This window comes from Aotus nancymaae, unplaced genomic scaffold, assembly GCF_030222135.1.
Source record: "Aotus nancymaae isolate 86718 unplaced genomic scaffold, 86718_ANA_hifiasm-v0.15.2.pri h1tg000076l, whole genome shotgun sequence".
NCBI lineage: Eukaryota > Metazoa > Chordata > Mammalia > Primates > Aotidae > Aotus > Aotus nancymaae.
The window spans coordinates 7,917,960-7,935,652 of NW_026988491.1; the positions used below are offsets into that span (position 1 = coordinate 7,917,960).

The window sequence follows — 17,693 nt, forward strand, 5'->3', positions numbered from 1 at the left end:
ATTCCAGATGTTCACTTCTGCTTGTGCCTCTGCCTGGTTGTCATTTCTCCAACTTTCTCCAAGTCAGAATTCCTACTAAACACTGAAATCCCATCTTAAACATCACCTCTTCTGTGAAGTCTCCCCAGTTCCCCCTAGGGTTTCTCATAGTGGGTTCAACCAATCAACTACACAGAATTATTTCTGGTGCTTGCTAACCACAGGTCTCCTACTTTAGGGATCAGGGCCTAGCCACCTGCATTTTTAACAACCTTCCCAGATGATTCTTAAACACATTGCAGTTTGAGAGCAGCTGTCCAGACAGCTAGACTTGCAAACCTTACGCTTAGTCATTTCGCCCTCACCTGTGCTCCTCTGATACTTTGCGCATGACCTTTGACAGCACACTTGGCTGTGAACCGCTTACAGTTTATCCCCTCTCTCCAGACCGTGAGCCACTTGAGGGTAGAAATTTCGCCTGATTTATATTTAAATTCTCAGCATCTCCAGGTGTGTTACCACTCTCGCCTTCCTTTTCCCTCATATTCCACATCTCATTCATCAACTAAGTCAGGTTGTTCTACTTTCAAAAAATTTTTTTCACTACTTCTCACTTCTTTCACCCCAAGGACCTTAGTCCAGCCTATCATCATCTCTCCCCCATGAATTACACAATGACCCACTCACTGATCCTATAGCTCTCACCTTTCCCCACTGTGGCTCTCTTAACACACAGCATTCAGAATGATTCTTTAAAGACATGTTAAATATTTGAAAGTCACATATCCAATAAAGTACTGGTATATAAAGAAAAACTCAACAATTAAAAAAAATTTTTTTTTAAAGTATAATAGACCTGAACAGACACTTCACCAAAGAGAATATAGGAATGGTAAATATACACTCGAAAAGACATTCAACATAATTAGCAAATTAGGGAAATGCAAATTAAACCATTGAAATACCACTAAACTATAAAAATAGCTAAAATAAAAAATACCAACAATGCCAACTACTGATTCCAGTGCGGAGCAACTGGTACTTTCATACATTGCTGATGGAAAGGCAAAATGATATGGCCACTCTAGAAATTAGTTTGCAAGTTTCTCATAAAGTTAAATGTAAACTTAGCATATGTCCTAGCAATCTAATGCTTGGGTATTTACCTGAGAGAAGCAAAACCTCAGATCCACACACAAACCTAAATACAAATGTTTACAGCAGCTTTATTCATAATCCTTAAAAACTAGAAACAACCCAAGTGTCCATAATCCCTTGAAACAATCCAAGCAATAGATAGACAATCTGTGGTTCATCTCTACAATGGAATACTAGCCAGCAATAATAGTGAATGACACATAGTAACATGGACAAATCTTGAAGACATTATGCTGAGGGAAAGAAGCTAGTCTCCAAAGGTTGCATACTGTGTGATTCAATTTATACAACATTCTTCTTTTTCTTTTTTTAGCGACAGGGTCTCGCTCTGTGGCCCAGGTTGGAGTGCAGTGGTGCAATTGTAGCTCACTGCAGCCTTGACCTTCTGGCCTCAAGCAATCCTCACACCTCAGTCTCCCAAGTCCTGGGATTAAAGGCAGGAGCCAAAATGTCCAGCCTAGATGGCATTCGTGACAAGATAAAACTATAGTAATAGAGTGCAGAGTTGTCATTGCCAAATGTTAGAGGCGGAGAGCTTGTGACTAAAAGCACAGCTGGAAGGAGTATTTTGGATGGTGGAACTGTTCTGTGTCTTCATTGTGGTGATGGTGGTGGCTGCATACATGTGTTAAAAGGCATAGAGAGTGTGGCAATTCCTCAAGGACCTAGAAATAGAAATTCCATTTGACCCAGCAATCCCATTACTGGGTATATATCCAAAGGATTATAAATCATTCTACTATAAGGACACACGCATACGAATGTTCACTGCAGCACTGTTTATAGTAGCAAAGACCTGGAACCAACCCAAATGCCCATCGATGATAGACTAGACAGGGAAAATGTGGCACATATACACCATGGAATACTATGCAGCCATAAAAAACGATTAGTTCGTGTCCTTTGTAGGGACATGGATGAACCTGGAAACCATCATTCTCAGCAAACTGACACAAGAACAGAAAATCAAACACCGCATGTTCTCACTCATAGGTGGGTGTTGAACAATGAGAACACATGGACACAGGGAGGGGAGCATCACACACTGGGGTCTGTCGGGGGGAAACAGGGGAGGGACAATGAGGGGTGGGGAGTTAGGGAGAAATAGCATGGGGAGAAATGCCAGATATAGGTGATGGGAAGGAAGGCAGCAAATCACACTGCCATGTGTGTACCTATGCAACAATCTTACATGTTCTTCACATGTATCCCAAAACCTAAAATGCAATTAAAAAAAAAAAAAACTCCTGAAAAAAAAAGTCATAGAGCCATACACCAAAACGAAGTCAACTTTACCATACGACAATTTTAAAAGATAAAATCAATTAAAAGGACAATTCAAACTACGTAACCTCCTTGCTCAGACCTCTAACACAGAATGAAATCCAAACTCCTTTACACAGCCCATGAGTCCACACCAGACCTGCCTTTGGGAGCCTCTCTAAGGGCATTTTCTCCAACCCTCCCTTCCCCTTCCTCTCTATCTATCCTGAAGCTCACCTGTAGTTCCCTCTGCCAGGTACTCTTTTCTACAGATGTTTCTAAAACTCATTCTCAAACATCATGGCTCTATTGATATATTCACTCCTTAGACAGGTCTTCTTTAACTGACTTTTCTATAATAGTATCTTTAATAGTATTTCCCTTATATGGTTTCATTTTTCTTCATGACACTCATTACTAAGTGGCATCATATATTTGTTTTGTGGTTATTTTCTACCTTCCCTTTGAGAATATAAGATACATGAGGGTAACCTTATCTGTACTATTCACCAATACATCCCCAGCACACAGAATCTGCCTATCACAGGATAAGAACTCCATAATATTTTTTGAATGAATGAATGAATGAATGAGCACACCCAAGAGACAAACATTCAATAATGAAATTCCTAATGCTTTGACCGTGAAGTCATACTCTTACTCAAAAATTTTTTTGTATCACCCCCAAATCACCTGCCTACGTGGCCCCTGAGTAAAGTAGTCCTAATCCCAAATATTTAATTCAGCTATTGGTGCTTTCAAAAAATGTGTTAAAGTTCAACATCTCCCTAAATAGTGCAGCTTTCTGGTGCTTGGTTAGAAAACTGGCAAAAGGTGCCAGGCTGTAAGCACAGCATTCTTAGAGTAATGCCATGTGAGGTTTCCTGAGTGCTTGCAGAAAGCTATCTAAAAGTGCTACTAATGTGAGCAAAGAAGTTTGAGGTGAGATTGAAGAAAGAAAAAAAATAAAATAAAAGCACCTCTCTTTAACACCTTTCCAAGGAGAATGAATACATGAGCATTTACAGAACACCTGCTCTACAGGTTCCAGGCACTATCCTTCAAGGTTAGTCCTGTTAGTCCCATTTTCACATGAAAACACACACACACACACACACACACACACACACACACAGAGGTTAGGTAACATGTCTGATGTCACACAGTGATAATGTCTGGCGTTTTGACCTCAGATCTGTGTTGCCTTCAACTCCATGCAACTCCATTCTTTTTCCACTTTGGACTTTAGGAGCAATATTCAGGGGCATGAGAATGAACACTGTCTGAACGAGGCAAGCAGAACATGCCAACCTCAAGTAGGAAACACCAACCTGGACATAAGTGGTCAGGTTCTTCTCTAAAATGTTTCAAAGACCAGCATGGACCAGTCTACAGAAGCAAGATGCTGATTACCTTCCAGCAAATATTTATTGAACACCTACTATGTAGCAATAGTTCCTGAGTTGGAGGTTTCTACATATATTATCTCATTTAATTTTCATTATCATTAAAAAAACTATTAACATGTGATATAGTTTGGATGTTTGTCTTTTCCAAATCTCATGCTGAAATGTGATCCCCAGTATTGGAGGTAGGGCCTGGTGGGAGGTGTTTTGGTTATGGGGGCAGATCACCCATGAATGGCTTGGTATTCTCCCCTTGGTGATGAATGAGTTCTTGCCCTGTTAGTTTGCACAAGAGCTGTTTGTTTGTTTGGTTGGTTGGTTGGTTTTGTTTTGTTTGAGATGGAGTTTCACTCTTGTTGCCCAGGCTGGAGGGCAATGATGTGATCTTGGCTCACCGCAACCTCTGCCTCCCAGGTTCAAACTATTCTCCTGCCTCAGCCTCCCAAGTAGCTGAGATTACAGGCATGCACCACCAAGCCCAGCTAATTTTGTATTTTTAGTAGAGATAGGGTTTCTCCATGTTTGTCAAGCTGGTGTCGAACACCCGACCTCAAGTGATTCGCCCACCTCAGCCTCCCAAAGTGCTGGGATTACAGATATGAGTCACCGTGCCCAGCCCAGAGCTGGCTGTTAATAAGAGCCTGACACATCCTCCTCTCTCTGTTGCTCTCTCTCTTACCATGTGACATGCTTGCTACCCCTTCATATTCTGCCATGAGTTAAAGCTTCCTGAGGCCTCACCAAAAGCTGAGCAGATGCCGGTGTCATGCTTGTACAGCCTGCAGAACCTTGAGCCAAATAAACCTTTTTTCTTTACAAATTACCCAGTCTCAGGCATTCCATTACAGCAATGCAAAATGGACTGAAACAATATGTATGAAGATACTAGAAGCTGTTTATCCAGATTGAATAACAGAAACCTTGCAAGCAAGTACACACTCCTAAGAATTCCCTCTCCTTCACCCCATGCCAGCTAGAGATTTGACAGTTTCCTTAAAAAGAGAGCAGTATGAAGATGCAGACAACTGTATATAGACCTTCTTTTCCTACTTCTTTTGCTGTAGGCCAGAGTTTGGCACACTGGATAGCACAGGGAATTACTATTCAGGGTTTCATACACAAAAACCATGTTTAATGCAACTTTTTGGTGATTAAAATGTTTTTGAGGCTATTTTTGGCTACACATGATTTTCACACCATACTGTGGGTTTAGAAACTAAAGAATGAGTAAGATGCAATGTTGCTGTACCCTCAGCTTCCTCTAATTTACTCCAGCTTGATAAATAATCAAGATATGTTAGCTCTAGAAAGGAAGTTACAGATTGCCAAGTTCCCCTCCTTCCCAGGCTTCAGTGATGACAGGGGCTTCGAAGGTGGACTCCCCCTGCTGGACAGCTCCACCAACAGCATGTTCTTCCTCTATCTGCTCCTCTCCACCTTCCACTGCTGCAGCTAGCAGCCCTGTAGAATAATTATAACTCTGCTTTCCTGTGATAATAATTTGAATTTTTGAAGCCTGTTATTTGGGTGATACTTTCTTAATGCTATAGTGATCATGAAATGGGTCAAGTATCTGCATTGTGCTTTTTAATAACTACTGGATAGTTTTTATTCTGGGTACTCATTCAAGCTATTGACACCCGCCTCCCCATTAGGCAGCTCCACCAATTAATTAAATTCAATATTTTGGGAGCTGCTCTCTGGAAGCATGCCTCTTAGTCGGGAAGACAAAGAACAGAAACCACAGACCATGTGGCAAATGCTCTTACAGTGGCACAGATTAGGTGCCAGCCGCACGCAGGAGGAAAGGGTCAGGGTCTTGACCCATCCATTGGGAAGGACTGGTGACCTGTGAGCTAGAAGACCCCAGGAAACACAGCCTGAGCCTGCTCGAGGAAAGTGACCAGGTCTCATACTCAGCTTGCCTGTCGCCCTCTGTGTCTCAGACACCAGTCACAATGCCAAGCAGAGGACGTGTTCCTTAAGCCTACTCCAACCGTTTGGTACTGGAAAGGGTCTGGAGGTGAGAATAACTACATGCAACTCACTCACCCCACAGGTCTTAAATGAAGAAGTGTTGTGGGTTTTGTTTTGTTTTTAAAGTTCATAAAAATACAACTCCAAACACCTAAGACAGGGAATCTTGGTCTCTACTTCTTCCCATTTGTGAACTCATTAAGTGACATGAAACAAATCCCCTAACTTCTGTGGACCTCCATTTTCTCAGCTACAGATTGAGGGGCTTGGCCAGGCATGGTGGCTCACGCCTATAACCCCAGCACTCTGGGAGGCTGAGGCAAGTGGATCACTTGAGGTCAGGAGTTCGAGACCAGCCTGGCCAACATGGTAAAACCCTGTCTCTACTAAAAATACAAAAAATTAGCCGGGCATGGTGGTGCATGTCTGTAATCCCAGCTAATCTGGAGGCTGATACATGAGAATCTCTTGAGCCTGGGAGGGAGGAGTTGCAGTGAGTCAAGATTGCACCACTGCACTCCAGCCTGAGCAGCAGAGCGAGACTGTCTCAAAAAAAAAACAAAACAAAGCAAAATAAATTGAGGGGCTTGATCCAAAGAACTGTGAAGTTCCTTTCAGACCCAGGGTCCTCCAATCTTGTGTGGTCCCAGACAGCGAATGGATAATCTTCAGTGACCTGGCTGAGCTAGTTTATCTCAAAACTAGCACATGATTTCTACTACAGAGAACAGCATGCAAGGAAACAAAGGCAGACAAAAGATTCCTGCTCCAGCGCCACCATCACCCTGCCATGGATCACTGCTTCAGTACATCTGCCTGCACAGGTCTAAATACCAGCTTTGCCACTGACCAAGTGGATCATCTTGAACAAGTCACTCAACCTCCTTTAGCCTTGATTTTCACATCTTTAGAGTGGGGTTAATTCTACCTACTCCCAGCGCAGTTGGGATGGTAAAACAAGTTAAAACCTGTGTAAAGCACCCAGCACCTACAGGACATATGCTGTGTATCCCTTTATTCAAACATTCTTTACCCATTGAACCCACTTTATCAACAAAGTCAAATTCCAAAGGCTTATAGCAATCTGAAGCCCAGATGGCCAGAGCTAGAATGGCTGTAAAAATTAACAAGTCTAACTCCTTTCTAACTCTGTGATTTACAAATAAGGGAACTGAGGCTCAGAAAGGTTCAGCAACTTGCTCAAGGACCTGTATCAGCAAAGCCTGGCCTAGAACACAGGGTGGCAAAGACCAAGAACCATACAACACACAAAGATATCCCTTTGTAGGCTCCATGCTCCGAAACTGGGAACCCCTCATCTATAAACTGAAAAAACATTTTTTTCTATTTTCTGAAAAAATATTTTTTTCTATTTTCTGAAAAAATAAAAATAGAAGAACTTTCTATTTCTGTATTTTTTTGGAGGACCACAAGAGATAGCCAGCATCATAGTGTGTCTATGAAAAGCAAGAATTTCTTGAATTACTTACAAAATGAAGGTCAGTGTTTCTTGCTAGCAGTTTTCCCCAGCTGTTCTGTTCTCCTCTCCCTTCCCCACATCTACTTCTTTCAATTTATATCTTGAGGCACATATGCCTGCACTGGGACCCTTTCTGGGCAAGGTAAGAAGTTTTACACAGAGGCAATAATCCATGTCCCATTAAACACACACACACAAAATCACAATTATGCTATCCATAATACAAAAAGAATTCCTCTTTCCACCCCTAAGAGCCCCAGCCTGGGACACCTAGAAAAGTACCCAAATACATTAAGGAACACCAACAGCTCAAGGGTCACGGAACCAAAGGTCCCCCCAAATCACAAGATCAAAATCCATGAGACCATTCAGGAGTATCTGGAGAAACCTCAGCCCAGATTCTACAGGGGCCACTGGACTGAGCTGGAGTGCTCTAGAGGGAGTTCAAACAATATAAGGAAGAACCGGGTTAGTACTGGTTGCAGAGATACAGGGATAACCTGACCAGCTCCCCACCTGTCCAGATTCCCAAAAGAAAGCATGTTTCTTCAGGGAGTATCTGACAGAAAGCTACACCAAGAACATGCTTTCTTATAGCACCTGGTGAGCACACTTCCTAGCTAGTGCCTGCTAAAACTTGGATTAGGAGGGCCCTAATCCAAGCCTCTCATTGTGTACTTCAGCAAACATACCCAAAGAGGGAGACCATTCTGCCCAAGCTCATATCACAAGCCAGTGGCAGCCACTGGCTTGAGCTTGCACCTGACCTTCAGTCTAGGGCTAATCCTCCCCGCAGCCCACAGCTCCTTCTTACCAGGCCCACTCCCTCGTCCAAATACTTGGGCTCACCTCCTGGTTCTAAGGATTCTGCCAGGTTGAACAATGCTCAGAAGCAGGTGGCAATTTAGCAATTCATTCAGAGGGACCTGGGGCTGTGCCCGTCCCCGGGGGCAAGGAGAGACTGCAGTAAGAGACTGCAGTGTGGAACTTTGAAAGGCCTCTCTTCTCTAAAGAATCCTCCTCTTCCTCTTCCTTCTCCTCCTCCGTAGTACTACAAACACATGTGCTTTACTTGGGAGGAGGTACAGAGGAGAGTGTGGATGTGTAAGGAGGAGAGTGTGGATGTTTATCGGAAGGAGAAGGGCAACAATCTGCTGGGCCCTACTGTATACTCACACCTAGCAGAAGAGGAACGGCAAAAAGAGAGAGAGAGCTCTAACTGCTTCCACAAAATTATTAACCCTTGTGCTCCAGCTCTGCTCCTCAAACAGCTGAAGCAAGAGAAACAATACACTTAACCAATGGAGCGCCAGCCAAAGCCATTACATCATCGGTCAGCACCATCATTGGCTAATAATTCCTAGAAGGCAAAATTCTGCTTCTAAGTGCTTAACCCTTTCATGCTCAAAGAGGAATTGTTTTAAATCAATGCTTACTGAACTTGCTTTTATTAGAATCATCCAGGGTGCTTTCTAAACATACAGATCATCATTTTTCACTTCAAGCCATCTAAATCAGAACCTACAAAGGAAGCATGGATATCTGTATTTTAAATGGCGTACACAGTGTGGCAACCACTGATCAACTCAGAAACACTCCATCTCATTTATTCCCTGCACTGAACAAGTATATGGTCCATATCTCAAGTATAAAAAGTCAGGTTAAGAGAGGATAAGTCACTTGAGAAGGAGATGGATCCTTGCTTTAAAAGACAGTCTGTTTGGACTTGCCCTTGGTACCCCTTTGAAGCTCCTGCTTGAAGTCAAACCAAGCTATTTATTTACTTATTGCCTCTAGAGTCACAGAAAATGTGGACTCTCTTGATGAGCTGGAAAATGCCAGGAACCTGGGATGAATGGGGAAATGAAGACAATGGCATATTATTCTGTTTCTTGGGCTCATTCCTTCTGCTTCTGTTGCAAATTCAGCTTAACCATCACTTTCTCCTGGAAGCCTTCCCCAACCACCCAGCAACCCCCAAACCTGGGATAGATGCCCCTGCTCCGTGCTCTTAATGTCTCCTGTAGTTGTGGGCTGCAGTTACTTGTTTACTGGATAAACTCCATGAGATTAGAGCCATGTCTACTTTCTCCACTAACATATACCCAGACAGTACCTGCCACATGTGAATACTCAATCATGACTGAAAGAAGTGAGGGAAAGTGTTTGCTGAAGTTCTAAATGGCATCATGCTGAGGTGGGAAAGACAAAGGACTGGAAGTCTGGAGACTCAAAGAAATAAACTGATTTTGAGCAAGTTCATTTGGACAGGGGAGATGGGGTTAATGTCCTTATCTAAAAATGAGGACAAAAGCATTCTCCTATGAATAGTTACAAATATCAAATTAAAGAATGATCCAGGCTCCTCCTCTCTCTCTCCTGCTCGAACTCATCCATTTTATTGGCTGACATCTAAGTGCTGACAATTGCCATATTTATATCTCCAGCCCAGACTCCCCTCCTAGACTCCAGACTCACAGCCGATGCCTGTCTCTACGTGGATGTCTTTTGGGCATCTCCAAGAGAGTATTTGAATTGTGTATCCTCAGCACAACCTGCTCCTAGTCTCTGTTATGTGAATAGTGCTACCACACACTCAACCTTTTGTTTTGTTTTGTTCTGTTCCGTTTTTTCCAATTAGGTGAAATTTACATAACAAAAAGTCAGCCATTTTAAAGTAACAGTGCCAATGTGTGGCATTTACTACCCTCATGATGATGAGCAAACTGTCACCTCTATCTAGTTCTAAAACATTTTCATCACCCCAAAAGGAAACCACTTAGACATTAAGCAGTTAAGCCCAGTCCCACTCTCCCTTCAGACCAGCACAAACACCAATCTGTTTTCTGTCTCTATAGGTTTACCTATTCTGGATGTTTCACATAAAGGGTATCACACAATATGTAACCTTTTGTGCCTGGCTTTTTAAACATGTTTTCACATAGTATTTTTAAGGTTCATTCACATTGCAGCATGTATTAGTACTAAACTTCTTGTTATGACTGAGTAAATTCTATTGTATGCTATACTACATTTTGTTTATTCAGTCACTTAGTGTTGGAGCTGCCAGACTTTTGGTATCCAACCAATCTTAAATCATAAGCCTGGCCACCATCCTTCATCCCCCGCTTTCCCGTATTCCCTGCATTTAAAGTATCAGCAAGTCCTGTCCATTTTGCTTCCTAAATAGAGCTCAAATCCTTTACTTTTCTCCAACACTATTACTGTCCTCTAGCCCAGACACCAATATATCTCTCACCTAGCTTCTAACTGTGACAAGATCTCATTCTTTCTTCTCTCTATTCCACTTCTCACCTGGTAGCTGAGATGGGCTCCTCTTAAAACATAAAACAGATCATCCATTCATTTAAGCACTATTTACTAAGCACCTTTCCCTCAGGGAGTTTGCCTCCCAGAGGCATAACAGACAATGCACAAATATACACTATTATATCAGGTCATTACTAGGCTTAAAACCCTTCAATGATTCATTGTACTTTAGATAAAAATCTAAGCTCAGCATGGCCTCCAAGACCCCATCACCTTCAAACTCAGGCCACTCAACACAATTTGCCCACTATGAACCCTAACCACAATGGGCTCCATTCCTCCACCACATGGTCCTTGAACAAGCTGTTCTCACTGCCTCTTGATCTTGGCATTGCTGGATCTTTCTCATCCCCCAGATCTCAGTGTAAATATCACTTCTTTAGGAGACCTTCCCTGACTATCCAGTTAAGCACATCCACCCTTCATTCATTTCACTCATTTAAGAAATATGTGCTAAACCCTGTGCTAGACTCTTGGGACAAAGCAACGTATGATCCCCTGAAGCCTGCAGTCTAAAGGGGAGGGCCAACAACAGGAAAGTACATAAAATAGATAAATGACTGTTATGAAGGGAGAATAAAAGGGAGGAAGTACAGAAGGCCTTTCCAAGACAGTTATATTGAAACTGAAAGACAGGGAGTCAATTAGACAAAGAGTCTTTTATTCTCTATCACATTCTGGCTATGCAATGTGATGTTCCATCCCTCAACATTTGCTTTTGACGAATCCAGGTATTTAATGTCTATCTCCTCTAACAGACTGAGATTTCTCCCCAGCACCTAGGACAGCACCTAGGACATCCACCTACTTGGAGACACTCAATAGACACTGACTGATTAATTAGTAGATGAATGAAGGGATGATTGATCAATCAATTCACCAATAAAAGCACTTTGGAAAGTGTTACAACTCATAGAGTTATGGGTGATTTTTATCATTATTACTGTAATTATTACTTTGTGGCAAAAGGACATCAACTCTGTTGGGTTTTGGAAAAGGCTGGGTTTACTATAAAATGAGAATAAAAGTACCTAAGTTGGAGTATTACTGGACAACTAGGAGAGAATGTGTATACATGACAGACACTCAAAAATGGGAAGCAGAAGTCTTTGTGGCCATTATTATTAAAGGCTCCTCACAAAAGCTGACTCAACTTAAATTCCAAAACTCATTTTCAGTTGTAGTCATGAAATGTAAAGGTGAGAGAAATGAATACTTTAAAAATATCTACTACTGCACCAGACATAGTACAAAGAACTACCTCATTTGTGAGGTAGGGCAGTAGATGCCCTGGGGCAGCTCTCAAACCGCCTCCAAGACCAACTCATGACTCTCCAATGTCCAGCTGCCAGACTGTTGGTTACTCCAGCTCCTAGCTGAGTCCCTAGTCAGGAACCACCTTGCTGAAAAGACATTCTAGCTCCCTCCCTAGAGCCAGGCTGTATCCACTGGCTGGTCAACATTAGGCTTCAAAGGCCCAGTGCCTTTGCCTCATGGGATGGATTGAAGCTTGCACTGCACCATAGATCAGCATCTCCCTCTGTCCAATCCTTCTTCCCTTATCTGCACAAAAATGTCAGAAGCGCCAAGTCTTTCTCCAGGGAACCTGAACCATGACAGGTAAGTATGATGATTTCCTTTTAAATCAGAAAAAGAAGGTTCATGAAGGTTGCTAATGTCCCCAGAGCCTATAGCTAAAGTGACTTTCTGGCGTGATTTCCCAGCAAGCCCTTGTTCTTTCTACTACACCAATGTACCCACAGCCCTGCCTTCAACGGCTGAGACGGAGTCTCTGCGAAACAGAAAGGGGAACCCAGGGAGAGAGGAAGGGCACACAGAGGGCCTTAAGATGAAAAAAAAAGAGCAGAGGCACCCTTCAGAGTCCTGATGACAAGACTGAGCTCACAGGCTCCAGAAACAATATCAAAATGATATGCAGGCTGCAGAAGCAAGCCTTACACGGGCATCATCTGAATTCATGTCCAGAAGCCAGGGAGCAGGGCTGCCGGGCAAAGGCGCCACCCTTAAGTGGCGAGAGTATCTGCAGCCAAGGTCCAGAAAGTAACTACAACTTACCAGCTTTCTGATGCTCCGGCCTCCATCCATTGTCCTCAGAGCTGCCAAAGTGACCTGATCACTGTCCACAGCCCTCCTTCACTCCAGGATAAAATTCTAAATATTCTAAGGTTGCACTTCAAGGTCTGTGCATGTTTTAGCTCCCTGCCACGTCGATAGCTCATTTCCTGCCTACAACAAGACCCGGTCCTACTCCATTATCTGCTGTAGAATTATCTGATGTTCTAGGTCAGGAAACTGGACCTTTTCAGTTTCTTTACCTTCACACAAGAAAATCCACCTGGAATTTCTGCTCCCACCCCCAACACAGTTTTCAGCCTGGCAAACCCTCTGACTTCCAGTCAATGGTCACCTCCTCTCTGAAGCCTTCCTGGCTTCCTCATCGTCCTTTTCTCCATCTCGTGTCTTCCGCACTACCCTGCACTGCAATTGCTCCTCCTTCTGTCCCTCTTAGCCCCAGGAGCTCCCCAAGGCCATTCTTCATGCTGCTAGGGCTTGGCACAGGTCCTGATACTCAGAAAGAGCCAAGTAAGTGCTGGATAAATACACGAGGTGCTGTATCCAGATCTCTTCTCTGCTCCTAGCTTGACCAGGGAACCACTGACATTTCATCCTGACTGGAAATCGGAAATGGCACAACAAATCTGACCCTCAACCTCAAGGCAACAGGTCATGAGGGGTCTGGGAACCTAAGGCAGGTGCTAGGAGCCGGCGCAGAGCAGAGGTCCAGCCGCTGCGGTTCCTGGTTTCCCGCAAGCTCTTCCCTGGGCCGGGCGCTGGGTGGAGGCAGTCTTAGAATCCGGTCTTGCGCGCCCCCGGCTCCCGGCCCGGCAGGCAGCCCCCGCACGCCTGTCTGTCTGTCCCGGGGTCCAGCCTAGAGTCCGGCCCAGGGCCCGGCAGCGGCAACCTGAGGAGACACAGTGACGCGCGGCTCCTCGCCTCCCTCCCTTCCCCTCAGGGCGCCCGCGTCCCGCGGGCACAGAGCCGGAGCTCCCGGGAACGTAGCCCCACGCGAGAACGCACCAGCAGCCCCCACTTGGGGTGGGGTCTCCCAGCTGCCAGAAACCCCACAAAGTCTACTTTGCGGCGGCGCGCGGCTTACCGTGCGAGCCTCCAAGAACGCGGCGCCCTGTGGTGCCTCGGCGCGGCGCCCGCCAGTCGATCCGCTCCGGGTCCCGAGAGCTCAGCCTCTGCCCCTCAAGGCGCGCGAGCGCCTCCGCCCGGCGTCCGGGCCTTCCCGCGCCGCGGCGCCCCATTGGCTCGGGCAACGAGGCCCCCGGACGGCCCCGCCCACCCGCGCCCACTCCCCCGCCCGCGCCTCTCCCCTCAGCCCCGCTGGGTTCACCTCTCCAGGCAGGGAAAGTTGCTTATACACTCTGAGCTCCCACCGGGCTCAGGAGTCCAGTTAGCTAATAATTCTGGATCCCAGGAGTGTCTAGACGCCTCTCGGGGAGTGCGAAGAGTGCAGTGTCCTTGGAATTCAGTTTTGAGAAAGTCAGCTGACCTCCCGGACCTCAGGTGGCGCCTCGGAGAAACCAGGGCCCCGGGTGAGCAAATGTCCCAGTCTGTGGGCAAGGCTCTAGGGCCAGAGTGCAACAGGGAACAAGACAAAGTCTACTGTCCTCATGGAATTTGCATGAGTGGAGGTGGGGGTAGGTTATATATAACACACAAAAAAAGAGAATGTCAGCTGGGTGCGGTGGCTCAGGCCTGTAATCCCAACGCTTTGGGAGGCAGAGGCGGGTGAATCACGAGGTCAGGAATTCAAGACCAGCCTGGCCAAGATGATGACATCCCGTCTCTATTAAAAATACAAAAATTAGCTGGGCATGGTGGCAGGCACTTGTAATCCCAGCTGCTTGGGAGGCTGAGGGCAGAGAATTGCTTGAACCCAGGAGGCGGAGGTTGCAGTGACCCAAGATGGCGCCATTGCACTCCAGCCTGAGCGACGGAGCAGACTTTGTCTCAAAAAAAAAAAAAAAAAAAAAAAAAAAAAAAATTAAAACAAAATAAGAGTATCAGATTGTGATAAGCACTGTTGTTTCAGAGGTGCTGGGTTGGTGTGGGAGTGGCAAGTGGCAAGAAGGTGATTAAAAATAAGGAGCCAGGCGCAGTGGCTCATGCCTGTAATCCCAGCACTTTGGGAGGCTGAGGCAGGTGGATCACGAGGTCAAGAGATCGAGACCATCCTGGTCAACATGGTGAAACCCCATCTCTACTAAGAATACAAAAAAAAAAAAAAAAAAAAAAGATTAGCTGGACACGGTGGCACGCAGCTGTACTCCCAGCTACTTGGGAGGCTGAAGCTGGAGAATTGCTTGAACCTGGCCTGGGAGGCGGAGGTTGCAGTTAGCTGAGATCTGGCCACTGCACTTCCAGCCTAGGCGACAGAGCAAGACTCTATCTCCAAAAGACAAAAAAAAAAGAAAGAAAGGGGTCTAGGACTGCTATAACTAGGGTGGTCTCTGGGCCAATTGTGATATTTGAGCTCTCTTGAAGGACAAAAATGATTCCAGGGCTGAAGCAGGAGCATTGCTGACAGAGGGGTTGGCAGATGTGTGGTTCTGAGGCTGGAACTGGACTCCAGGGTTGTTGAGTGAGGTGAGCAAGGGGAGAGTGGGTTATGGCCAGAAAGGTAGACCAGTGTGGAATCACTATCACCCAGAACCTTGTAGGCCACCGTGAGGATCAGGGCTTCATCATGTCAATCTGGGGAGAACACAATTCAGGCAAGAGATGTTGGTGATGAAGACCAAGGTGGTGACAGCAAGATGGGGAAAAGATGGACCCACTGAAATGTATGTCAAGAGTAGCACAGAAAGGCTTGATGATGGATGAGACTGGATTTAGGGGATGCTATGGTTTTAATATCTCTCCCAAAGTTCTTATGTTGGAAACTTAACCCCCAATGCCACTGTGTTGAGAGGTGGGACCTTTAAGAGGTGATTCTATTAATGCCAGGAGTGGCCCTCTCAACACCCCTCTGCTGCTCTCTTGTTCTGCCTTGTGCCATGGGATAACTCAACAAGAAGGATTTCACCAGATTCAGCCCCTCAATCTTGGGTTTCCCAGCCTTCAAAGCCATAAGCCAAATGAAGTGGTGTTCCTTATAAATTACCCAGTCTGTGATATTCTGTTATAGTGGCGCAAAATAGACTATGACAGGGGTCGACGTAAAGGAATGAATGAAGAAAATCTCCTACGTGTTTAGTTTGAGCTACTGTGAGGTAGTGGTACTATTACCAAGCTCGGGAAGGTTCTCACCCAGCCTCTTCCACTTACTGCATGAGCTTCAGTAAATGAGCTTGGTAACTAAGAGGGAGTGACTCTAACCTTAGTAACTAAGAGGGCAGAAAACTAGCTCAAGGATCACAAACTTTAATACTGATGTGGCTGGACAGTCATGTACCTAGTGAAGTGGGCAAGAATGTATTAGAAAGGAGGGGTGGGGCTTGTCACACACTGAGATATGTGCACCTGCCTAAGGGGACAGTCACTGCTCAGCTCAAACTAATTTTTGCCATATGGGAATGAATGGAGACCCAGAATTGCTAGATGTTCTGATTTTTTTTTTTTTTCCTGAGATGGAATCTTGCTCTGTCACCCAAGCTAGAGTGCAGTGGCATAATCTTGGCTCACTGCAACCTCTGCCTCCCGGGTTCAAGCAATTCTCCTGCCTCAGCCTCCCAAGTAGCTGGGATTACAGGCGCCCGCCACCATGCCCAGCTATTTTTGTACTTTTATTAGAGACAGGGTTTCATCATGTTGGCCAGGCTGGTCTCGAATTCCTGACCTTGTGATCTGCCTGACCTTGTGATCCGCTGGCCTCCCAAAGTGCTGGGATTATAGGCATGAGCCACTGCACCAGGCCCTGATTTTTATGAAGAGGCCAGAAATTCAGATTATGTTAAATCTCTAGTTTTTTAAATTCTGGTAATTAACTAAAACTTTTTTAAAAGACTGTATTGGCCAAGACTGTTGGACAAGATCAGACCCATGTATGGGCTGGATTTATCCCCTTACATACTATTTCCACCTCTGGATTAGACAATACCTCCAGCCCTTTAAAGAAACCCTTATAGTGTCTCTCCAGATTGAATGAGAATAATAATGGAAAATAAGAGGATCAAGGAAATCCCAACTGAAAAACCCAGCATAGTCTTTAATGGCATTTGACCAGCCTCTGCCTCCATCTACCTGGCATCTTTCTTCTAAGCCTCAGTTTCCCTCAGGTTAGAGCACAGCTCCTCCGAGACTCCTCCCAACTGTAACCTTTGGAGGTATAACATCTCATAATTTTTCTTAACTACTGGTTTTCAAATATGCACAGGAACATTGCTAGGGGAAACATGGAAGGTGTGCTCATATCTGGGTCTATAAATCTATAAGACCTCAGCACTCTCAGTCTGAAGCAAGGAATGAAAGAGGAAACAGAGTGGGATAGAGGTTTAGATGAGAAGCCAGGCAAATTATTGCATGGAAAATTATTTTTTATTGCACTCTGAATAAGGAAAAATGGCAATTAGATGCAGGAGAGCTTAATGGTTTCTACTAAAAATTCATTGTATTGTAACCACTTCTCAATATATATTACCAAGGGTTTTGCAGTAATGAGATTCTCCCATCATGCATTGGAGGTCAACTGCATTCTAGCATTATTTATTCTTATGTACTAAGCTCATGTAATGAAAAAGGCCTGAAAACAGAAAATCACTCTCTGAAGAGTCAGTCCCTTTTGTTCCTATCTTCTCCACTTTGGACATAATTTAAAGCTGGAGAAATGGCTTACGATTTTATAAATTGCTGGGATTTGTGTAGGAGGGTCAACATGGATTAGGAACCAGGAGACCTGACACTAAATCTTTGAATAACTTCTTCATCAGTAGAAGGAGAGCTGACAGAAGGTGGCTTCCTAGATTTGTTTCTATTTGTGCTCCACATTTCTTCTGGGGGATTTTTTTTGTGTGTATGGTGACCTGGTAATTCCCAGGGACAGATTCTTTCACAATTTGCCACTCCTTAGC

At 44.7% G+C, this 17,693-nt stretch overlaps 1 protein-coding gene across 2 annotated transcripts in view; it reads right to left on the reverse strand.

The window, feature by feature from the left end:
• Positions 1 to 13,824, reverse strand: part of SYN3 (synapsin III) — a 497,817-nt gene extending 483,993 nt beyond the window's left edge. For both annotated transcript variants that reach the window (XM_021669371.2, XM_064367947.1), the window contains exon 1: positions 13,772 to 13,824. The gene's annotated coding sequence lies outside the window, so the exon portion shown is untranslated. The remainder of the gene's footprint in view (positions 1 to 13,771) is intronic.
• Between the last annotated feature and the right edge of the window lie 3,869 nt (positions 13,825 to 17,693).